This window comes from Oncorhynchus masou, chromosome 23 (genome assembly GCF_036934945.1).
Source record: "Oncorhynchus masou masou isolate Uvic2021 chromosome 23, UVic_Omas_1.1, whole genome shotgun sequence".
Lineage (NCBI taxonomy): Eukaryota > Metazoa > Chordata > Actinopteri > Salmoniformes > Salmonidae > Oncorhynchus > Oncorhynchus masou.
Genome location: NC_088234.1, coordinates 28,557,733 through 28,584,086, shown reverse-complemented (window position 1 = coordinate 28,584,086; position 26,354 = coordinate 28,557,733). Strand labels below are relative to the sequence as shown.

Below are 26,354 nucleotides of genomic sequence, written 5' to 3'. Positions count from 1 at the left end.
AGGTGAGGATAATTAAATCAAGAGTGAAGGCAATCATGAGTCCCCTTTCTCCAGGTGATCTCTGAACACAAGCTCCAAACGACGACTGGGACTGGGACGTAACGTGCCTTAAAGGGGAGATTTGCAGTTGCTCGATCCATCCTTTGACTTGTAAAACGAATCATATGAGCCCCCCCTTGGTTCGTGAAGAATGCAACTTATCAACTGGCGTACCCCGTCAGAACCCCCCAAAAAATGTACGTTTGTTTTACTCCGGCGTTTGTGAACAAAGAGTGGTTAACGTTCTCCAGCCTCATTCTTCAGCTTGGAACAGAAGCCGTGTTGGTGGGAGCACTTTGTTTGCAAACAATGCAGGCGGCTACAGTTACTCCTCAGCCAATGTCAGAATCTGGAGTAACAGGTGTCGGCTAAGTACAGACAGGTGTGTGATTAGAGAGAGAAATACACATGCTGGTCATGCAATTTGGGGTGACAACTCCCGTAGCACCTATGTAAAATGCTAGTAAGGGATCTTGTGACATTGATATTGGGTCTGGTTGGTATGGAGTTGGCTCTTACCATCTATAGCACTGGCACAACCCCTTTTCTACACACGTCCTCTTACTTCCATCAATGTTTTCACCTAAACGACCATTAATCTGCAATTTCTGCATGAGCCACCTCTCCCAATTCTCCTATCCTCTCTCCCACCTACCCTGTGTCTCTCTGAGGCCTAGATGATGAATGCTGTGTCATGTTCCAGGAGAGGGACAGGTGTGCCTGGCTCCCTCTACCTGAGCCGCCGTTTGTGTCTCTGCATGTGTTATGAGCGGGTCCCCCTGTACGCAGTGAACAATGCTGAATTAAAAAGGATTTAATGGAGCCGAGCGGGCAGAGACGTGGGTTTTATAACTCAGAATGCCAGCCGCCGACTCCCTAGAATGAGAGGAATTACAGAGCTGATGGTATTAGATTAGAGAGTCTTAGAGAATGCCAAAAAAGGAGGCAGAGCCCGAAGAGGGGCTGAGAGCGAGCGAGAGAGAGCGAGCGAGCGAGAGAGAGAGAGAGAGAGGATTGAAGGCTAGGATTGTAAATGCATTATGCCATATCTCGGTTTGATTCTGCTCAAGGGCCTGATAAAGAGAAAGAAGAGAGGTAGGAGAAGAGGGGGATGGAGGGGAGGAGGGAGAGAGATGGATGGAACCCGAAATAAAAGAAACATCTGCATTCATGTCACTTTGTAGAAAAGAGAAGCTTTTTGTTATTATATTGTTGACAGCGTCTGACAGTGATACGGCTCCATTTGCTGCGATCGCGTCTCAGCTACGACTGTAATTCAAAAAAGCCCGAGTGTCAGAGAATGGCGACAGGTGTTTGTGTCCCCTTTAACATTAATATGATACGTAGCTTTTCATTGGATTGCATCAGAAAAGCTGCGCTGGCTTGGTTGACACGTCTTTAAGCCATAATGAGGTTTGGAATACTGTCGAATCCATTTTTTTTTACAACCACATACCGTATGGCACTTCTTGGAGATGCATGGCATCATGGTATGTTCAACACGATCTCGCAGTGTCACTATAGAATTAGACATTCCTCCATGTTTCTCGAACGTAACAATTCAAAGTGGTTCCAAAAGTGAAATTTGGAAGTGTTTAAGTTTAAGTTTAGGCATTAACTGTGAATTCTTAAGGTTAGGCATTAACTCTGAACGGTCAAGTTTAGGGTTAAGGTTTGGGATAGGCATAAAACTAAAATCTCTAAAATAACGTCCTATTGCCAGATTCGAACATGCGGCCTTTGGCACCAGAGGTAGATGGTTACACTTATCTCCATCCACAACACCATAGCAAAACCAAAAAGAATCTGTCTTGCCCTTTCCATGTCATCTCCTGACGTCCTCAGACATGGATGGACGTCGAATACTGACTTCTGTCTTGGGTGACCTGGCTGGGTATGTTTACCCTCCACAATAATAGCTTTTTTTACAGAGACAGTATGAAATTGAGTAGATAAATGGCTGAGCAAGTAACCCCACCAGTGAAATAATGTACTTTATTATGCATTATAAACTTGGTGGTTTGAACCCCAAATGTTGATTGGCTAATAGCCGTGGTATATCAGACCGTATACCATGGGTATGACAAACATGTATTTTTACTGCTCTAATTATGTTGGTAACCAGTCTCTAATAGCAATTAGGCACCTCAGGGTCTTGTGATATATGGCCAGTATACCCTGGCTAAGGGCTGTGTTCTAGCACTCTGCATTGCGTCGTGCATAAGAACAGCCCTTAGCCGGGGTATATTGGCCATATATACCCCCCCCCCCACCATCTTGAGTCAGGGTGGGCCGCACACATTTCTATTCTCTATTGCATTCCATTCAAATAATGACACAGCCGTATCAGATCTGTCCACAGTGGATGACGAAGGTGGTGGATTTTGGTCTAGATATAAAATGCTTGGTTTAAACTGGTCAGTATCAGGGACAAGCCATTATTGTTCCATCCATCATTAATCTAAATTTAAATGAATTAATATGACATTGCCTGCAGAACAACATCAGTACAATTGGCAGGGGTGATGCTTTTGACTGGCAAGCCCCACCACCAACCACCTGTGTATTCACCCAGTCCTCTCCTCCTTCCTTCTGTTTAATCCTCTCTCCATTTCCCCTCAGTCTAGTCACTAGCTTCTCTTAGCAGATGTAATCAGCCTAGCCACGCAGGCTTTGACATTTTCTTTGATTAGACAAGGGCCCTGGAGTCAGTGAGGCATGTTTGCTCCGGTGGCTGGTGGCATTCCCAACTGGAGGTGGAGGAGGTAGTAGGCTATATGATCCATCCACACAAACGTATGTACAGTGGGGAGAACAAGTATTTGATACACTGCCGATTTTGCAGGTTCCCTGCTGCAGTGTGTGCAAACCTGGTCAAGAACTACAGGAAACGTATGATCTCTGTAATTGCAAACAAAGGTTTCCCTACCAAATATTAAGTTATGCTTTTCTGATGTATCAAATACTTATGTCATGCAATAAAATGCAAATTAATTACTTAAAAATTATACAATGTGATTTTTTGTATTTTTGTTTTAGATTCAGTCTCTCACAATTGAAGTGGTACCTATGATAATGCTTTGTAAGTAGGGAAACCTGCAAAATCGGCATTGTATCAAATACATGTTCTCCCCACTGTATGTGCATGTACACACACACACACACACACACACACACACACGACCGTTGTATGAATAATTGGACCAAGGCGCAGCGTGAGTAGAGTTCCAAATCAAATCAAATGTATTTATATAGCCCTACGTACATCCGCTGATATCTCAAAGTGCTGAACAGAAACCCAGCCTAAAACCCCAAACAGCAAGCAATGCAGGTGTAGAAGCACGGTGGCTAGGAAAAACTCCCTAGAAAGGCCAAAACCTAGGAAGAAACCTAGAGAGGAACCAGGCTATGTGGGGTGGCCAGTCCTCTTCTGTCTGTGCCGGGTGAAGATTATAACAGAACATGGCCAAAATGTTCAAATGTTCATAAATGACCAGCATGGTCAAATAATAATCACAGGCAGAACAGTTGAAACTGGAGCAGCAGCACAGCCAGGTGGACTGGGGACAGCAAGGAGTCATCATGTCAGGTAGTCCTGAGGCATGGTCCTAGGGCTCAGGTCCTCCGAGAGAGAGAAAGAAAGAGAGAAAGAAAGAAAGAATTAGAGAGGGCATACTTAAATTCACATAGGACACCGGATAGGACAGGAGAAGTACTCCAGATATAACAAACTGACCCTCGCCCCCCGACACACAAACTACTGCAGCATAAATACTGGAGTCTGAGACAGGAGGGGTCAGGAGACACTGTGGCTCCATCCGAGGACACCCCCGGCCAGGGCCAAACAGGAAGGATATAACCCCACCCACTTTGCCAAAGCACAGCCCCCACACCACGAGAGGGATATCTTCAACCACCAACTTACCATCCTGAGACAAGGCCGAGTATAGCCCACAAAGATCTCCACCACGGGACAACCCAAGAGGGGGCGCCAACCCAGACAGGAAGATCACATCAGTGACTCAACCCACTCAAGTGACGCACCCCTCCTAGGGACGGTATGAAAGAGCCCTAGTAAGCCAGTGACTCAGCCCCTGTAATAGGGTTAGAGGCAGAGAATCCCAGTGGAAAGATGGGAACCGGCCAGGCAGAGACAGCAAGGGTGGTTCGTTGCTCCAGAGCCTTTCCGTTCACCTTCCCACTCCTGGGCCAGACTACACTCAATCATATGACCCACTGAAGAGATGAGTCTTCATTAAAGACTTAAAGGTTGAGACCGAGTTTGCGTCTCTTACATGGGTAGGCAGACCATTCCATAAAAATTTAGCTCTATAGGAGAAAGCCCTGCCTCCAGCTGTTTGCTTAGAAATTATAAGGATAATTAGGAAGCCTGCGTCTTGTGACCGTAGCATACGTACGTGTAGGTATGTATGGCAGGACCAACTCAGAGAGATAGGTAGGAGCAAGCCCATGTAATGCTTTGTAGGTTAGCAGTAAAACCTTGAAATCAGCCCTTGCCTTGACAGGAAGCCAGGGTAGGGAGGCTAGCACTGGAGTAATATGATCAAATTTTGGGGTTCTAGTCAGGATTCTAGCAGCTGTATTTAGCACTAACTGAAGTTGATTTAGTGCTTTATCCGGGTAGCTGGAAAGTAGAGCATTGCAGTAGTCTAACCTAGAAGTGACAAAAGCATGGATTCATTTTTCTGCATCATTTTTGGACAGAAAGTTTCTGATATTTGCAATGTTACGTAGATGGAAAAAAGCTGTCCTTGAAACAGTCTTGATATGTTCGTCAAAAGAGAGATCAGGGTCCAGAGTAACCCCGAGGTCCTTCACAGTTTTATTTGATACGACTGTACAACCATTAAGATTAATTGTCAGATTCAACAGAAGATCTCTTTGTTTCTTGGGACCTAGAACAAGCATCTCTATTTTGTCCGAGTTTAAAAGTAGAAAGTTTGCAGCCATCCACTTCCTTATGTCTGAAACACAGGCTTCTAGCGAGGGCAATTTTGGGGCTTCACCATGTTTCATTGAAATGTACAGCTGTGTGTCATCCGCATAGCCGTGAAAGTTAACATTTTGTTTTCGAATGACATCCCCAAGAGGTAAAATATAAAGAGAAAACAATAGTGGTCCTAAAACAGAACCTTGAGGAACACCGAAATTTACAGTTGATTTATCAGAGGACAAACCATTCACAGAGACAAGCTGATATCTTTCCAACAGATAAGATCTAAACAAGGCCAGAACTTGTCCATGTAGACCAATTTGGGTTTCCAATCTCTCCAAAAGAATGTGGTGATCGATGGTATCAAAAGCAGCACTAAGGTCTAGGAGCACGAGGACAGATGCAGAGTCTCTGTCTGATTTACCACCTTCACAAGTGCAGTCTCAGTGCTATGATGGGGTCTAAAACCAGACTGAAGCATTTCGTATACATTGTTTGTCTTCAGGAAGGCAGTGAATTGCTGTCCAACAGCCTTTTCTAAAAATTTTGAGAGGAATGGAAGATTCGATATAGGCCGATAGTTTTTTATATTTTCTGGTTCAAGGTTTGGCTTTTTCAAGAGAGGCTTTATTACTGCCACTTTTAGTGAGTTTGGTACACATCCGGTGGATAGAGAGCCATTTATTATGTTCAACATAGGAGGACCAAGCACAGGAAGCAGCTCTTTCAGTAGTTTAGTTGGAATAGGGTCCAGTATGCAGCTTGAAGGTTTAGAGGCCATGATTATTTTCATCATTGTGTCAAGAGATATAGTACTAAAACACTTGAGCGTCTCTCTTGATCCTAGGTCCTGGCAGAGTTGTGCAGACTCAGGACAACTGAGCTTTGAAGGAATACGCAGATTTAAAGAGGAGTCCGTAATTATTTTCTAATAATCATGATCTTTTCCTCAAAGAAGTTCATGAATTTATCACGGCTGAAGTGAAAGCCATCCTCTCTTGGGGAATGCTGCTTTTTAGTTCGCTTTGCGACACTATCAAAAAGGAATTTCGGATTGTTCTTATTTTCCTCAATTAAGTTGGAAAAATAGGATGATCAATCAGCAGTAAGGGCTCTTTGGTACTGAACGGTACGACTTCCAGTTTGGTGTGGCGCCATTTCCGTTCCACATTTTAATGATAGTGAGACTTCCAAAACAACAAAGACATAACGATTGTGAAATACGTAGCGCACATAGGCACTCACACAAAACAATATTCCACATCGCAGGTGGGAAAAAGGACACACTAAGTATGATCCCCAATTAGAGGTAACAAATATCAGCTGCCTCCAATTGGGAACCATACACACACACCAACATAGACATATAATACCTAGAAACCCCCTAGTCACGTGACACACACACACTAGCGGTATTTTAGTTTTTTCCCCCACAAAATGAAAATCAAAGTGCAGTTATCATAAAAAATATGATTTTCCGTGGACTGTGTTATAACCTAACTAGACGATAGGCTATCAAGGCTGGGGGAAAGTTGGGTAGTTTAAAGGTAGACTCAGCAATATGACGTAGATGCAGAAAGTAACCAGCAAAGCGCGAGGCTCAACTTCTCCTCTGTTTTGGTGCCCTGGTGACCATGCTGTAACCGCATGGAAGAGAGAGCGTAGTGTTGCGTCTCGCTCATCTCAATATCCTAGCCTGTTTATTGTTGATAGGCCCTGCTTTACTGAAGTTGTGAGACATTGCAAGCCAAGTCATTGCGAGATAAAGCTTTTGATTCCCGAGAGATTGGCCTAGAGCACTGTTCTAACTCTGTCGGCCTGGTGCCTATAATCTCTCTCTCTCTCTCTCTCTCTCTCTCTCTCTCTCTCTCTCTCTCTCTCTCTCTCTCTCTCTCTCTCTCTCTCTCTCTCTGTCTCTCTGTCTCTCTGTCTCTCTGTCTCTCTCTCTCTCTCTCTCTCTCTCTCTCTCTCTCTCTCTCTCTCTCTCTCTCTCTCTCTGTCTCTCTGTCTCTCCCACTCAACTCAAACGGTGGCGCACAGAATGCAAAAATATTCTTAGAAATATTTAACCTCCACACATTAACAAGTCCAAATGCTCAAATGAAAGATAAACACCTTGTTCATCTACCCAGCGTGTCAGATTTGTAAAATGTTTTACGGTGAAAACATAGCACATATTTATGTCAAACCACCACAGACACAGACGATATACAGCCATTTTGTCGAACAAAAGATGCAATCACAAACCCAGGATTAAAAGAAAAATAATTCACTAACCTTGTGAAAATCTTCATCAGATGACAGTAATAGGACATGTTACACAGTACATTTATGTTTTTTTTCAATAATATGCAATTTATATCCATAAATCTCTGTTTACATTGACGCCATGTTCAGAAAATCCTCAAAAATGTCCGGAGAAATTATAGATAGCTCCTCCAGATAACAGAAATACACATCATAAACTTTGACTAAATATACATGTTCTACATATAGTTAAAGATACACTGCTTCTTAATGCAACCGCTGTGTCACATTTATTTTGAACGTTACAGAATTAGTTCACTATGCAATAATCTGAGGCGGCGCTCAGACGTAAGCAATATTTCTCTGCTATGTTGGAGTCAACAGAAATACAAAATTACAACATAAATATTCCCTTACCTTTGATGGTCTTTGATCAGAATGTAGTGGAAGGAGTCATACTTACCCAATACATCGTTTTGTTTCAGTTCATGTGTCTTTATATTAGCATCTGCTACCACTTTCAGCTGAAATGCATCCAAAATGACTTCTGGTCCCGAACAGTTGCGCATCAAAATTTCAAATTGACATATTATAGTTCGACTAAACTGGTCAAACTAAGTGCAGAATCAAGCTTTAGGATGTTATAAACCTACAAAACAATTGCCGATTCAACCGGACAATAGTAGTTCTTCTCAGGCAAGCTGGAACAGAGGAAGGTCTGTGTCCAATTCGCGCCGTAACGCAGATGTATATTCTCGCGACACCCACTCTTTTTCCTCCCAAAGGGTCAAAGCTTGCGGGATTTGCACAATTAAACGCTCTACTGATTGCGGACATCTAGTGGAAGACATAGAAAGTGTTTCCAGATCCATAGCTGGTTGGGAAGGGTGGGGGCGATGACGTCAAAGTTGCCCCAACTTTCAGGTTTCCAAAACTAGTTTTGGAGATTGCCTGCCCTGTGAGTTCTGCTATACTTACAGACATAATTCAAACGGTTTTAGAAGCTTTAGAGTGTTTTCTATCCAATAATAATTATTATATGCATATATTAGCAATTTTGGACAGATTTGTTTTCAGTTTACTATGGGCATGCAATTCATCCAAAGGGGGCAGTATTATGCCTAGCCTTACTTAACTCTCCGCCACGACTTCATCGTCGTTAACAGTTGGAGAAATGGCAGAGGAAGGCAAGCGAAAACAGTGTATTCAGTGTACAGTGTACACTTTGAGAAGTTGTATGAGAAGGAAATGCAAACTTTGTGAGGTGGATTTAAGTTACAGTAATGGTAGTACAATGCTTAACCTGTTGAAACTCCCCATCCCGGGTTCGGGATCGTGACTAAAGCCTCAGGCTCATTAGCATAACGCAACGTTAACGATTTCTGAAAATCGCAAATAAAATGAAAATAATGCGCCTGCTCTCAAGCTTAGCCTTTTCTTAACAACACTGTCATCTCAGATTTTCAAAATATGCTTTTGAACCATAGCAATTGACTAATTTGTGTAAGAGTATGCTAAGCTAGCTTAGCATTCTGAGTAGCATTTAGCACGCAACATTTTCACAAAAACCAGATAACCAAATAAATAAAATCATTTACCTTTGAAGAGCTTCAGATGTTTTCAATGAGGAGACTCTCAGTTACATACCAAATGCGCAGTTTTTTCTGAAAGCGTCTGTGTGTAGGAGAAATCGCTCCGTTTTGTACATCACATTTGGCTACCGAAACGAACCGAAAATTCAGTCACCTACAACGTCAAACTTTTTCCGAATTAACTCCATAATATCGACCGAAACATGGCAAACGTTGTTTGGAATCAATCCTCAAGGTGTTTTTTCACATATCTCTTCATTGATATATCGTTCGTGGAAGCCTGCATTCTTCTTAAATTTCATGGAAAAATACTTGCAGCAGACTTTTGCGCACCAATTTCGGCGCAGGACACCGGGCGGACACCTGTAAATGTGGTCTCTTATGGTCAATCTTCCAATGATATGCCTAAAAATACGTCACAATGCTGCAGACACCTTGGGGAAACGACAGAAAGGGCAGACTTACTCCTCTCGCATTCACAGCCATATAAGGAGACAATGGAAAACAGAGCCTCAAAAATCCTGCTCATTTCCTGGATGCTGTCTCATCTTGGTTTTGCCTGAAGCTCACGTTCTATGGCACGCACAGAAAATATCTTTGCAGTTCTGGAAACGTCAGAGTGTTTTCTTTCCAAAGCTACCAATTATATGCATAGTCAAGCATCTTTTTGTGACAAAATATCTTGTTTAAAACGGGAACGTTTTTCATCCAAAAATGAAATTGCGCCCCTAGAGTTTCAACAGGTTAACCATCGGCAAGGGACTCACCGTAAGACTCAACCCGTTGCTGGCAGCAGCGCGGCTGAGTTGTGAATTCACGTACAATTGTGTGAATTTTTCTCATCGTAACAGAAACTCGATACAAATCGTGCAGTTTAAACGCAAACTGTTTTTTTGGGGGTCACATCCCTTACACACACACACACACACACACACACACACACACACACACACACACACTACCAGAAGTATCTCCCATAGTGTAGCTTTTCTGCTACCAGTGTCAGAATCCACTCCACGTGAGTGCCTGACGAGCACTGAAGTGTATTTTTGTCCCCTGGTCATTGTGTGCAGAGCTATTGTACTCCTCCACCCCTGGTCGGTGAGCCAATTTTTAATTGCGGAAAGCATGTTGACGGCGACGGCGTGGCGTGTACACATTGCAGCTCTGATTGTAGCGCCGCCAAACAATGGCGCCATGATTTCAGCACCACTTGCATCCTGATTGCCTCACAGCTTCTTTTCAAGATACAAAAAAAATGAACATGTCTATCCCCTCCACTCTTGGCTGGCATAGCATCGGGTGTGTATGTGTGTGATTAAGTCAAGTGCTTGGTGATTCTAGAGCTCTGTATGCGGGCTTCGATTGGGGGGGAGGGGTCAGGGTTTTTGCTAATGGACTTTGGGTCAACTTCCTGAATAATCAGGCCACAATACCTCCTTAGCTCTCTTAGAATGAGCCATTTCCTCCCAGCTGTGTTGATCAAAATGCTAGCTAAAAAATAGCTTCACCATTAAAGTCTATGGGCACTGGAAACCTATACATTGAAGGCTTCCAAGGCTAATCATGGCAGACGTGTGGCAAACACTGGGGCCTAATGGAGCGATGGGCTGATTGTCTGATTGGCCGGTCACAGGCAGGAAGCAGCAGCTGACTGGATGGTCCCGTCTGGCACGGCTGGGCGGCCCGACGCCTGTGCCAACGCTGCACCTGCCGGGGGTGCCGTGACCCATGCTAATGATCCCACGCTCCACTCGGACAGGAGTGATGGATGACATGGCACCCCTCGCCAGGACGGAGTGTGCCGCCCTCACACCACACACACATGCCTCACACACACTACTTCACCCTACCGATTCAAACATGGCCCTGTGTCATATCTGACAGCTGCATTTTGATTCTCTTTTGAACTCTTGGCCCTGCCACTGGCAGCCATCTTGGTTTAACCACCTCGTCCTCATATGACTCCAGCCTCAAGTTCAGTCAGCATACTGTTTTCGTACTGATTTCCTTGTCTTCAATAGTCTCCCTTTCAAATTCAAAACTGAAGACCCCTTCTTTATGTTACCGTGTGTTTCTCTCACACATGCTAATTTTGCTAAAAGCCTGTGGTTTCTGTCAGGCTGGTCCTACCGAGGGAAAGTTAACCGTGGGGAACGTAGCTAGGCCCTGGGTTAATGAGGCTTCGCTGCACGCATCATCAACAGGAAAACATCAAGCACAGTGAGACAGACACTCCTGATGAATCTGTTTTGCTTCACATGCGATCCATAGGGTGCTTTAGTCACAGAACACAACATAACATATTTACTGACATGACAATCTATCTCATGGGAGACCAAAACACACTACAACAAAGCTACGCCCCTAACAAGCCACGCCTCTAAGTCTGCTAACAGGCTGCAGCCGCTGCAATTATTTAGCCCAAATGCATTTTGATTGTACTTGGCACATGCCAAAGTCACCTATATGCATTTAAATATATTTAAAGTCCTACATTATCGGACAAACAAACTTGCAACCAACGTTCAACAGGCAGAACTTAACATGTACTAGGTCATTCCAGGAATTGAGTGCCTTTTGATTCCCTTTAATATATTAAGTAGAAATTGTGCCCAAATATTGAATTTTAAAAGCCTGTTTTATTAAATAATGTGCCCGTTAATATAGACCACATTCAATCAATCTGATTTTGAGTATGAATGAAGACTTGCTAAAGTGCCAGCATTTTTGCCGTGCCCCTCCATGCACCCTCTGTGACTCCTAGGAAGATTTTAACCCACTATCCCCCCAAAAGACTCAGTTTTCACCCTCATTATTTCATGTCATTAGTGATTAAGTCCCTCATTTTAAGGTCAACCCCGTTACGTGAACTGAACTCTCGTTTTGATATGGGGAAATTATTATTTTTTAAATATTTATTTCAAAAGAAATATTGAACATTTCGGTTCTACTCTCTGTGGCCATTTTCTGGTGTTTTTTGGTGGAGAAAAGGAGCGGGTCGAGCATAACACACAACCCAGTTACCCCTAGATAGACAGGCTAGAATTTATTTTCATGTTTTTGTGAATCTTGCATTCAATTGCCCCTTGCTGTTGCACACTGCAATTTTTCATGTCACCTATCACAAGGGGATTCATGCCTTATTTAACTAGTAACTACCAGTTGGAGGGCCGTTCAAGTAAATTCCAACTTCCCACTTGGTTACGAACGCACCCTAACACTACTAACCATCCACTGTACAATACCACCCATTGGAAGCACCAGACCTACGCTTTGACATAATGTTGAGCATTGTACGATGTATAGTTTTTATTTAAATCAATTCCAAATTTTATTTAAAAATTATATATTTGTTTTATTATTTAATTAAGCTGAAGAGAGGTGTTTTTACCTCTTGAGATGGGAAAACTCGTTTTTTATTGAGCTGAACGTGTGCTGTTTATGACAGGATGCTAAAATGTTGTGAAATAAAAATACACCTTTTACTCAGATCACAATTTAAAATTATATCACTGCCAAAGTTAAAAATGAATTCCACTGATCAATACATAAAGATTAATTCAAGAAGCCAAATTAGAACCACTTTGGCCACCCTATAGACTTCATGTCATAGCCATGCATTTCTGGAATACTGTCAAGGGTGACATGCATTTGAGCAAAGTTTCAAATGTATGTACATCCATCTCTGGAATAGATTTTAATGCATGACGTGCATTTTAGCAAAGATGAAAATGTTCTGCACGTATTTAAAATACATTTTACTTGACGATAAATATGATTTTTTTTCCTTTCATATTGGTGTGTGTTTGTGATGGAAGGGTGCAAGATCCAATTAAACAGAAGTCATTATGGGAGAGGTACAATTTAATTAAAGTTGGACATTTGGGCCCAATAAACAGAAGCATCCATTCATCATCTCCTCCATCAATTAGGGAGCAGGGTGGGTTACTGGCTGAGCACAGGCCAGGCTGGATAGGGGCTGTAGACCGCTGAACAGGGGCATCTTCCACCCCATTTACCAATGACCATCTATTAAATATCATCGGACTGGGTTAGGAGTGTGGTGAATCTGCCCCTAGACACAGATATAAGACCAATTGAGTGTGTTGTTGTGTAACTGTCGTGGTTAAGAGTTGGGTAGGGTAAACTGATTCTAGATCTGTGCCTTCAAGAGGGACCCGTGTAAAAGCATCATTTACGTTAAAGCATAAGGCTCTAAAAGATGGCACAGTACATTGTGTGCTACTTTTCATTGTCACTCTCACACCTCGAACAACAACACATTTGATTCACCATAGCAACTGCTTATCCATATGCTACAAATATGCTAATATCCTAACAAAAACCCACATATCAACCTCAAGGCGTTAGAATTTCATTAGGGTAGAGTGGAAACTCTACGTAAGTCGATCGTCTGCATTATTTGTGCGGAAGCGCAGAAGCAGCCCAGGGGTTGAGTGAATGATAAATTGCAGGTAAGGAACCTATTGGGTAGGTGGATATGGCAAGGGAGAGAAGTCAGCAGAGTAGTGGAGGAGGAGAGGGGGCAGGCAGGCAGGCAAGGTGGGAGGATGATTCAGTTTCTCCATGCTGTGGCGAAGAGGTGGCAGATCTGAAAGAGAGAGAGTTCTCCCGTAGTGTTTGTACAGCTGATTTCCGAGGGGTGAGCTCCATATCTACATTTAGCTCAAAGTTTTTCCCGGGGACAGATCTCAAGTTTACCTTCCGTGAACACTTTGATGACTCCCTTTTATTTGTGAACTTCAGCTGCACAGCTCCTGTTACATCAATGAATGCTTTCTGAGGGGGAAACGTGGAGTAAGGGGAGGGACTGTGTCATATTTCCGACTCTTGGAAACATGCTTGTTGTCTTCAATGCGTTAATTAGTTATCTCTTTGTTGATGGAGATGTTTTTTTTTGTCGCACCTTTTGTAGTTTTTACATTTGCTTCGGTTTGAACAGAAAGGAGAAAGCACGCAAAGCGTTTTATTTGTGGACGGCGGAAATCATTTGCATAATACAGATGAACTAAGTCCTCTTCAATTATTAAGCTTTTGAGTACTGTATTATTTTGGGTATGTTAACGCTTAGAATTATTAAAGCATGGGGTATTGCTGTGTGCCAAAAAATAGAAAACATAAAAATATGTCTTTAATCCCGAGTGGCGCAGCGGTCTAAGGCACTGTATCTCAGTGCAAGAGGTCGTCACTACAGTCCCTGATTCGAATTCAGACAGGTCTGTGAGAGCAAGAAATCTTGCTTGTTTGTAGGTGACCAAATACTTATTTTCCACCATAATTTGCAAATAAATTCACAAAAAATCCTACAATGTGATTTTCTGGATTTTTTTTCTTCTAAATTTGTCTGTCATAGTTGAAGTGTACCTATGATGAAAATTAAAGGCCTCTCTCATCTTTTTAAGTGGGAGAACTTGCACAATTGGTGGCTGACTAAATACTTGCCCCACTGTATAATAGTGAACCATCAAAACTATTAAATAGCACATATGGAATCATGTAGTAACCAAAAAAAGTGTTATCCCTTCTATTTATCTTGTCGGTCAATTTGACCCATTTCCACTTTTGAGATGTCTAAAATACTCGTCAACCTTTCTTTTTCTCCATGAACTTATATTACTTTTCCTCATTTAGGGTCATGAACCTAAAGTTTGGACACACCTAATCATTCAAGGGATTTTCTTTATCTTTACTATTTTCTACATTGTAGAATAATAGCGAAGACATCAAAACTATGAAATAATACATATGGAATCATGTAGTAACCAAAAAAGTATTAAACAAATCTAAATATATTTTATATGTGAGATTCTTCAAAGTAGCTACCCTTTGCTTCGATGACAGCTTTGCACACTTCTGTTAATTGAAATGCATTCCAGGTGACTACCCTATGAACCTGGTTGAGAGAATGCCAAGAGTCTGCAAAGCTGTCTATGTGTGCAGTTTGGAGATGATTGAAGTTAGTTATCTTAGCACAATTGCTGGAAGTCTCCCAGTACAGTAGCTGCAGATCTAAACATTGTATCTGTCTCAATGGTGCTGCCCATGTGCTCACAGATGCCATAATGAGACAGATACAATGCTGCAAACTCTGTACATTTCTATGCCAAATGGGACAGAGAATGAGGAAGTGGATAGAATCTTGTTTCTTTTGATAATCTGTTAAATTAACACATTTATAAAAGATAGATTTCTATGTATAGCTTCGTAAGAATATAAATTACCAACCACCCAGTTTTGGAGTAGTTCAAAGGTCTATTTCTCTGTTTTTGAGAGGAGCTGGCTACTGTGGGAGATTTCAAGTAATTGCGCTAAGCTAACGATAATCACCTCCAAACTGCACACAAGACATAAAAATGGTTTCAATGAGTTCATCTGACTCTGGGTAAGTAGAAAAACATCCATGTCAGTGTTTGGAATCATATTCACCATTCTTTCTGCCATGAGTCATTGATAAGTCATATTCTATTTAAAGCAATATCGATGAACAAAATTTAACCAATTATTGAGGTCACTTTTAGGATCCGATCTGTCTTTTTTTCTCCAAATTCCTCCCGGGGAAGGCCTCTCCTTTGTATCATCTACAGTACTTTCAAGAAACAACAAAGTAGACATGTTGCCTAACACTGAATGCAATTAGAATATATATATATATATATATATATATATATATATATATATATATATATTTTTTTTTTTACCTTTATTTAACCAGGCAAGTCAGTTAAGAACAAATTCTTATTTTCAATGACGGCCTGGGTTAAATGCCTGTTCAGGGGCAGAATGACAGATTTGTACCTTGTCAGTTCGGGGGTTTGAACTCTCAACCTTCCGGTTACTAGTCCAACGCTCTAACCACTAGGCTACCCTGCCGCCGAGTAAATATATGGCATGTGAAAATATATATTTTCTGGAATACATTTAAAAGCAATTCATGCATTTAACAGAACAAAACTAATGTTCTGAGTACATGTTGCATGATGAAAATACATATCCATAATATAATTTTTTTGTAGTGAGTTGTGAGATTTACATATCTTATTGAAATATATGATCATATATTTTTAAATGTATGCCACGTTTATATATGGGTTCTAAATATATGATCGTATATTTTTCAATATACAGTTGAAGTTGGACGTTTACATACACTTAGGTTGGAGTCATTGACTTTAGAAGCTTCTGATAGGCTAATTGACATTATTTGAGTCAATTGGAGGTGTACCTGTGGATGTATTTCAAGGCCTACCTTCAAACACAGTGGCTCTTTGTTTGACAACATGGGAAAATCAAAAGAAATCCTCAGAAAAAAATTGTAGACCTCCACAAGTCTGGTTCATCCTTGGGAGCAATTGCCTAATGCCTGAAGGTACCACATTCATCTGTACAAACAATAGTACGCAAGTATAAACACCATGGAACTACACAGCTGTCATACAGCTCAGGAAGTTATGTCACAAAGAGATGAACGTACTTTGGTGCGAAAAGTATCCCGGAACAACAGCAAAGGACCCTGTGAAGATGCTGGAGGAAACAGGTACAAAACTATATCTATATCCACAGTTAAACGAGTCCTATATCAACATAACCTGAAAGGCCAGTCAGCAAGGAAGAAGCCACTGCTCCAAAACCGCCATAAAAAAAGCCAGACTACGGTTTGCAACTGCACATGGGGACAAAGATCGTACTTTTTGGAGAAATGTTCTCTGGTCTGATGAAACAAAAATATAACTGTTTCGCTATAATGACCATCATTATATTTGGAGGAAAAAGGGGGAGGCTTGCAAGCCGAAGAACACCATCCCAACCATGAAGCACGGGGATGGCAGCATCATGTGTTGGGGGTGCTTTTCTGCAGGAGGGACTGGTGCACTTCACAAAATAGATGGCTTCATGAGGCAGGAAAAGTATGTGGATATATTGAAGCAACATCTCAAGACATCAGTCAGGAAGTTAAAGCTTGGTCGCAAATGAGACTTTCAAATGGACAATGACCCACCCCAAGCATACTTCACTTCCAAAGTTGTGGCAAAATGGCCTAAATTCAATAAAGTCAAGGTATTGGAGGGGACATCACAAAGCCTTGACCTCAATCCCATAGAGCATTGGTGGGCAGAACTGAAAAGGCGTGTGCAAGCAAGGAGGCCGACAAATCTGACTCAGTTACACCAACTCTGTCTTGAGGAATGGGCCAAAATTCAACCAACTTATTGTGGGAAGCTTGTGGGAGGCTACCCGAAACGTTTGACCCAAGTTAAACAATTTAAAGGCAATGCTACAAAATACTAATTGAGTGTATGTAAACTTCTGACCCACTGGGAATGTGAAATAAATGTTTTTAAATAAATAATTCTCTCTACTATTATTCTGACATTTCACATTCTACAAATAAAGTGGTGATCCTAACTGACCTAAGACAGGAATTTTTTACTAGGATTAAATGTCAGGAATTGTGAAAAACTGAGTTTAAATGTATTTGGCTAAGGTGTATGTAAACTTCCTACATCAACTGTATGTCTCATTCTTTAATATATGGCCATGTTTTACTTTAACGGATGGGATAGCTGTGTAGTTTTATGTCTCTGTTGATTATTTATATCCCACGGACATCTGAACTCTGTGTCTCCTCTCTTAGATTCCATATTTGGATCTCACTCATGACTGTGTGTGTCAAAAGTTGTCTATGCAGTTGATTGACATCGCATGCCAGAAGGAACATTTTGGGTCTTTTATTTTGCCTTCTAAGTGTCCTGACAGAGTCGCTAAACAGTTACCGCTGACACTATTGGAAATTGAAAAAAAAAGAAGCTCTGTCGAGGCCTCCTTAATTTGCTTGGGGAGTTCCATGTGGCCAAAGACCAAAGAGATGTGGGAAAGGAAATAAGAGAACCACATCACTTGGACCCTCAAAAAAAAAAAAAAAAAAAAAAAAAAAAAAAAAAAATGCAGACATATCCCTTTTTCTATTATACTTAGCATTTTTGGGAGTACACCCAGACCTTCTAAGTTGGGCAACCTAGTGGTGCATTGTTAATTGTGGTTATGAGGCAATAAATGGAGAATAGACTCGAGTCAGCACAGTCCATAACTCATTGTAAAGGAGACTCGTTGGCCTGTAGTACGGTACAGAGAGAGAAGCCTGGGGCGCCGTGGTGTTATTACTGGGGTTTACAGGTGGTCGAACTCGGCAAGGGATTGGACTGCGCTACACACACACGCGCACGTTGATCCCCCGCCAACCCCTATGCTCACTGCAGAGGTAATTCATCAAAGCTAATCACTGACAGTTATATGGCTAAAGTTTCCAATTAGTTTTCATTTAGCTTTTGAATCTTAAGAGTGAGCTAGACTAATATTATACTCTCTGGGCCAGATGTGCATAGACTCCTAGTATGCTGTAATTGGAGTAGTGCATAGGTGCATAGGCCTGTATAGGATTGTGAAAGACCAGCTGATTGGTAACCTGCTGATGAGAATGGTGAAACATACAGTTTGCTGATAACATATATATGGCATTTACTATGCTCACTTGCTGGCCAAAGAATCACCTATGGATCTCAGAAAATACATTATAACTTAGTCCCGTTTAAACCTACCGTAGATTTTCTGTCAAGTCAAGGTGTTCAGTATCTCTGCCAGCTGCTAAAAAAACATACTCTATGTAGTACTCTGCAATTCCCACTTAGTACAGCACGGTTGGTCTCTGTTCACTCTCCCTTTAATTCTGGGAAAGACTGGTTATATTTTGTCAGGGATAAAAGCACATTGATTTGGCTGCTCTCCTCTAAACCCCCCAAATAATGTGAAAAGACAGTCCTAATAATGGTCTGCTCTTCAGTAAGACAGGATTAAAGGTTAAAACTGACTTGAACAGATACAGTCCTGTGTGGGCCTGAATGGGAATTCATTTAAAAGATACAGCAATTGATTATGTGCTTAAGAATGGAACACATGTCATTATAACTCAACCTGACACAGGTTTGTGTACATTGCTGTGTTCATTTCTCTGTCCATGTCGTGCTGCTAATCATAAACTGTCACTCATCTGTAATACAGGCAGGAAGCAGAAGGATGAGGTTAGTAAAAAGGAGGGACTTGTGTGTGTGAAGTTGTTGTTGCAGATTGGGGTGTGTGGGTTCCTTACGTCACCCCCCCCCCCCTGCTTCGTGCCGGCTCTAATTGGCCTGTGTCGGTTCATTGGGCTCATTAAGCCTAACGGCACATTTCCCTCCACCGCCGTCATGACAACGGCCGCGCGGTTGTTAGGTCGGCTGTCTTGTTGTTTCCGTCAATCTGTCTGTCTGTACATCTGTTTTGTCGGTCTATAAGTCCTGTCCGCCTGTTTCTCGTACTGTTAGTTAACATGCTGTTAGTTGGTAAACTCCTTACAGGACATATGCTTCCGGTGGACTTCTAACTACGTAAATGTAGACGTAGGATGATTACTACAAAGCCTGTGTGTGTTTGTGAGTCGAAACACAGCAAGTGAATAACCAAGCAGTTCTGAGATGAGCTGGCTTCTGTCTGCTGTCTGCCTTGTGTCTCTGTTTTTGCCTTAAAAACTCCCATAAAAGCTGTTTGCCTCAAACTGTAGTCAAGCCAGCCATCCACCTGTCTCAATGGTTGGTACAAAAGAGCTCTCTGTATACACAGAGCTAAGCAGCCTGTCATCGGGAGGGCTCACCCTGGAGATTAAGAGTGTGTTTGTGTGTTTTTGCACACGTGGGTGTGTGTTCACACCCATCTTTCTGTATGTACGAGAGTGTGTACCTATGTGCTTGTGCGCATGTGTTCGGTATGCATGTGGGCCACCAAAGCATCGTGTTTTGGCCCCAGCCACCCTGAGCCCCAGATGACAGAATAGTAAACCAGAAGTTCAACAGGAGCATCTCCATTGATTTCAATACGCCCTCTCCTGCTGCGGTATTAACGGGGTCACATTGTGAAGGAAGCTCCTTTGTTGTGCAATAAAACAGCTCCTCCTGCCTGTATCAAGGCTCACGATTCAGAGGAAGACAATGGGCAGAATCCATCCAGATAGTCCCCAAAAGCCAATACAGGCCATGGGCTCCAGAGACATTGGAACACTGATACAATGAATCCAACTTTCCCCCAATATTAATAGGGAATTTATATTCCTTCTTCCGCCAGAGGCTCAGAGAGGATACTGTAACAAAGCCATTTTTATGTGTCTGTTGGGTCAGTGTTCTTTGGCTTATTTGTCTGTTTGTCGATAAGGCTGTGTCCATTTTAGAGTCAATGGTCAGGCCTCCCTGCTGTAAAGGAGATATTATCATAGCTTGGACACTTATCTCCAGATGCCTTTTATTGCAATGGGTGCAATTTGTTATGACCCAGTTAGTGTTTCTGGACTTCTAAGGCCATTTTCTTAGTGAGAGTGAAAACATTGTGTATGTTGTAAGATTGAGTGGTACTCTATTTCGTCTGGACTTGACTGTCACGTCTTTCCGAGTTCTTCTTTTCCCATTATAGATCTGTCCAATTCTAAATATACAATTGTGATTACTCTAATGGGTATAATGGGTACAAAAATATGATGTCCCCTACTCCTATGTGCAATGAAGTGTTTACTCTCAACTTCCGGAAGACCGGAAGGCTTGATGTCTAGTTCTATTTGACTATATGCACTAAAAAGGAATGTATTGAAGATGGCTGTGAATGTTGAACACAAATATGGAAACAGTGTGTTCTTTCAAATTAAAATCTCCACGTATACAGTGCATTCCGATAGCATTCAGAACCCTTGTCTTTTTCTCATTTTGTTACATTACAGCCTTATTCTAAAATGGATTAAATTGTTGTTGTTTTTCTCATCACATGGCAATGCAAAAACAGGTTTTTAGACATTTTTGCAAATGTATATAAACAAAAAAAACTGATATCACATTGACATAAGTATTCAGACCATTTAATCAGGACTTTGTTGAAGCACCTTTGGTAGAGATTACAGCCTTGAGTCTTCTTGGGTATGACGCTACAAGCTCGGCACCTGTATTTGGGGAGTTTCTCCCATTCTTCTCTGCAGTACCTCTTAAGCTCTGTCAGGTTGGATGGGGATCATCGCTGCACAGCTATTTTCAGTTCTCTCCAGAGATGTTCGATGGGGTTCAAGTCCGGGCTCTGGCTGGGACATTCAGAGACTTGTCCTGAAGCCACTCCTGTGTTGTCTTGGCTGAGTGCTTAGGGTCGTTGTCCTATTGGAAAGTGAACCTTCGCCCCAGTTAGAGGTCCTGAGCGCTCTGGAGCAGGTTTTCATGAATAGTCCTGACTAGTCTCCCATACCCTGCCACTGAAAATCATCCCCACAGCATGATGCTGCCACCACCATGCTTCACCGTAGGGATGGGTGCCATGTTTCCTCTAGATATGACGCTTGGCATTCAGGCCAAAGACTTCAATCTTCATTTAATCAAACCAGAGAATCTTGTTTCTCATGGTCTGAGAGTCCGTTAGGTGCCTTTTGGCAAACTCCAAGTGGGCTGTCATGTGACTTTTACTGAGGAGTGGCTTCCGTCTGGCCACTCTACCATAAAGGCCTGATTGGTGGAGTGCTGCAGAGATGGTTGTCCTTCTAAAAGGATCTCCCATCACCACAGAGGAATTCTGAAGCTCTATCAGAGTGACCATCAGTTTCTTGGTCACCTTCTCCCCCGATTTCTCAGTTTGGGTGGTCGGCCCGATCTAGGAAGAGTGTTGGTGGTTCCAAACTTCCTCCATTTAAGAATGATGAAGGCCACTGTGTTCTTGGGTACCATCAATGCTGCAAACATTTTTTGGTACCATTCTCCAGATCTGTGCCTCGACACAATTCCGTCTCGGAGCTCTACGGACAATTCCTTCGACCTCGTGGCTTGGCTTTTGCTCCTACATGCACTGTCAACTGTGTGACCTTAATATAAAAAAAAATAAAAAAAATATCCCATTTAGCAGACGCTTTTGTCCAAAGCGACTTACAAGTCGGCTGGGGCCACTACTTTTGCATATGGGTGGCCCCAGTGGGAATCGAACCCACGACGCTTGGCGTTGCAAGCGCCATGCTCTACCGACTGAGCCACACAGGACCCTATATAGAGGTGTGTGCCTTTCCAAATTAAGCCCAATCAATTGAATTTACCACAGATGGAGTCCAATCAAGTTACAGAAACATCTCAAGGAAGATCAATGGAAACAGGATACGCCTGAGCTCAATTTTGTATCTGTTTTTTATGTTTAATACACTTGCAAAATATTTAAAAAAAAATGTTTTCACTTTGTCATTATGGGGTACTGTGTGTAGATTTATTAGGATATGTTTATATTTAATTCATGTTAGATTGTTGTAACGTAACAAATTGTGGAAGAAGTCAAATGGTCTGAATACTTTCCAAATGCACTGTACTGTATATTAACATAGTATTTTTTTGTGGCCCTCAGGGGTGTGTCTATGTACCAATGTAATTGTCATTATTTAGTTCTTGTCCCCAGTAGGGATTTATAGCGACTATTGGATAGGCACTAATCCCAGACGACTTTATGTAGCTTCCGCCTCCGATAAAGATTTATGTTGTTAGCGCCTTACATTATACTCGGCTGACTCCGTTTCACTCCAGTCTACTACCTCGGCAGTAAAACGGCTGTGCCAGCTCTCTTCATGTATAAAGGCTTGAGTACTCTGAGTCTCGGACTGCCCTCTCCGTCTCGCTCCACCTCCCCACAGCACAACTTTAATCAATAAGGTGCTAGTGGTTAGCAACCCTAGCAGCCTAGCTCGGGCCCCCATCCAGCTCACTGAATTAGCCTTGTTGAATATTTAACAGCTCTGCAAAGGCTCTGCCCAGGTGGGCATAATGTACTGTTAGTATATGTCCCTAGCTCAATAGCTCTCAAGCTCTGGCCATGGGACCTGTGCCCCATGCTATGGTTTGAATTACAACATAAGAAAGCATGATTCCACCATGAGAATTGAATTATCAATGTGTCCCACACCTTCATCCCCCCCCCCCTATAAGTGTCAGAGAAATCGACGTTGTGCACCCCCATGAGTAATACGTCATTCTGATTCAGCTTCTGATAATCTATCTCAGCAAAAAAACATGAACGATCTGAACTTAATTAGCAATCCGTATTAATGTTGATGTAGTGCTTTTTATTCAAATGAATCATGGAGGACGGCAGGGCCCCGTCCCGGGGAGGGAATTTTCTGCTCTTCACCAGGAAATTGATGATGAATTACTCAGTTTATCAAGTCACACCCCCCCCCCAAAAAAAAAAAAAAACGCTCACAAGACAGTTTCCTAAGGTTTGATTGCTGGTAATGTTAAGGTGATTTTTCTCCTTTTTCTCAGTGAAGAAACACTCCTCCAGTTTGTCTTGGTAGGAGTGAGGCGTAATGTATTTCACTTAACATCTCACTGACTAGACTAACCGGGTGACAGGAGGAGGGGAAGGAAGGAAGAGTGGTGTTAGAGAGAGGAAAGAGACAGTATTTATATCCAGTCCCACATTGCCTCGGCAACAGATTTGAGATAGACGCGGATTAATCAAGTTTGACCACCACTTAATGTGGGATGTGGATTTCGATTATCAAGAGTTACTTCCCATATTGAGTCTGTATTCGCTTGAATTCAAGAATAAGTTGCCCATAGTTACAGATCTAGAATCAGCTTAGCCTTAATAAAACATCAGGAAGGAGGATTTAAAACTGACCTGACATCACCACCCTGGGGCAACTTCATGCTATAGTGAATGGCTATGTGAGAAACACAGGAGCGAGCAAGTGAAATAAAAAGCATTGGACATTCATTAAACACAGCTATTATGTGTGAGATTGATGGCAGAGAGGGAGAAATGGAGGGAGAGCGAAACAGAAAAGAAAAAGAGGCAATTAGATGAAACGGTGAAGAAAAGCACACATGGGGGGGGGGGGGAACTATTGGGAGACTTCGTTTCTCTGTTGGTCATCCGTCATGCAAGCACATTGCCGGGGCGTGAATGGCGTACGGGAGGAGGATGGATAGAGGTAGAGCGGGGAAGGGGTGGGGGGGTTAAGAGGTGGGAGGGAAAGAGTGATAAACAGTTGGTCCATCCCATCAAGGATAGCTTCTAACCTGTGCGACAATGAGGTCCATCCATCGTGTGGGGCAGCTGTGCTCTGCTACACCCAGACGGCACACGGTTTCTGCCACAAGGGCAACTGAGAGGCTGGAGTATAGTAGTATGTTTGAGCTGAACACTACTAACTAACTCCAGTCCACTAGTAACTAACTAAACCACCTGTAGTGTCGGTGTGCATAGGGTTTCAAGTCTGGGGTTGGTGACAACCGCAGTACCCCCGACCTCATAAAGAGGGCTAATTGTGTTCGGATGTGTGAACACTTGTGGAACCATCTCCATCATCTTGACGGTATATGCTTTATGATATTGATGTTACAACTATTAGAGTTAACCCCTGTCTGGTACTGGATACCCCCTTCTCCCGTGACCTTCTCTCACTGCCCCGGCACCCACTTACATGCACACACTGCAGTCTCTGATCCTAAATGTAAATCTAGCCTGTGGATTCATCAGGAACTTGTATGCTTTTCAGATTTGTATTACTTGACCTTTGCTGTTGTTTATTGTAGCTTAATGTATTTGTGTTTGGCGCAGCCTCACAGATCTATAGATAGGAGTCTTGTAAAATGTTTTATGGTTACTTCTCAAGTTGTCTGCTACAGTAGGCAAACAATGAACATGTTGTTATTTTTTCTATTGTCTACTCTTGACAATGCATTAAGGGCCCGATGCCCCTTAAATGCGGGATATCTGTCTTTAAATATAAATCTCTGTGCATCCTTAAATCTTGTTTTCTCCTGTTGTTATAGACACCAATCTGCTATTGCTGGCTATCTGGATTGTATTTTATAATTATTATCACAATATGGCAAATCTGAATTTGTGCTTTGGGTGACCTGAACCTAGACTGGTTGACGTCCAACTCAAGAATCTATGTAATACCTGTAATCTCACACAGATTGTGACTTTTAATATAGATATAGATATATATTTTTTTGTGGGGGGGAGGCTTGCCTGTTTTGCTTGTGACGTGTAACATATCAGTTTGCAAACAATGTAAAAAATGTTTTTATTGACTTAATAAAGCCGCACTTTTTTGCTTTTTTGAGTCAGGCAGCTCCAAAATACAGGTGTTTCAGCCGAGCTCAGTGCTTTCTGTGGTAGGTGAGGCTAGCCAGCAGAAAATACAGAGCGTTGTGCCAGTTCTCTGTCACGATTGGCTCAGTTCTCTGTCATGATTGGCTCAGTTTTATGTCAATCATGAGACAGGACATCATCCCCAATTCTAAGGTTGGAGCTCAAATAATTTTGCCCATCGATATTAGAAGTGCCAGTCCAAGAAGGCTCAAGGTCATTGGCCACAGATAGAATGACATCAAATCACGTTATATCTACAGTAGCTTTGATTGGACTGATCATGTCAACATCTTACTTTCAAAGTAAGATAGCAAGCAGTCATCATCTGATGTCATCGATCTACTGGCAAATCCTTTTTAATCCTTGTCATATGAAGAGAAATAATGAAGAGAAATTATAGATAAAATGTATCGGTGCTCATCGGCCATTGTACACGAAGATGACACAAAAAGTAGGAAATCGCAAATTCAACAATGAGTCGTTTAGAAGGAATCAGTCACTAACTTCAAGCGCTGCAAAGAAACCACTAACGTTAGCCTGCTATTCAATGGAGTGGCTGTGGTTTTTTTCTCCAAGATCCCACCATAAATCCAGATGATGCCAGACTTTGATGACAAGGCTTGATGAAAAAATTTGCAAACACAAAGGACCGCCGCGCCACCTTCACAAGGTTAGTCCAAAAGCATATTGTACGCTGCTGCATAAATGATGTGATATGCCAGGAAGATATGTATACTGTAGCTAAGAAAGTAATACTAAGTGTATATTGTGTAATAAACTGTTAGTAGCACATGTGCCTCACCCTAATCATTTGGTCTATTTTCACCAACGCTGTATTTTGTTCGTGACCCGGTTTGTGCTTGTTTGGCTACTTTTTTTATACAGCTTTGACTGTGCTACTGATAGTGGTGGTGTCCCTTGACTTGCACGTGCAAATTCAGCACAGACAACATTCTATAATAGAACTGTGTTATTCAACGTGTCAAATTAAAAGCTTGACGTGTCAAATAGTGTTATATGACGTGCATGTTTTTGGGTACGCAAAGACCCAAAAGGTGTTCAATGTGCCTCAACCTCATAATTTTGCCTATTTTTACCTCTTAATTTTGCCACTGTTCTAACTTGGTGGTGCACAAATTGCCTATAACCTCTTTTAGAGAAATGCAATTGCCGTATATTGTAAGAGCTTTCATTGTCTGTTTATATGCCCCATTTATTTATCCTACGGTTCTGACTTGTACACTAAGAACGGCCCATGTTCTGCATTCTGTCGCTGTACATTTCAAAAGTGCTGAACAAAATAGTTATAT

At 42.1% G+C, this 26,354-nt stretch overlaps 1 protein-coding gene and 1 non-coding gene across 6 annotated transcripts in view; one reads left to right on the top strand and one right to left on the bottom strand.

Annotated features, from left to right (window-relative positions):
- LOC135510695 (neurexin-2-like) overlaps positions 1-26,354 on the top strand; it is a 977,907-nt gene that overhangs the window by 377,427 nt on the left and 574,126 nt on the right. The window lies entirely within an intron of this gene.
- Positions 21,862-21,937, bottom strand: trnaa-ugc (transfer RNA alanine (anticodon UGC)). Its single transcript has one exon. It is a non-coding gene; the product is annotated as a tRNA-Ala (tRNA).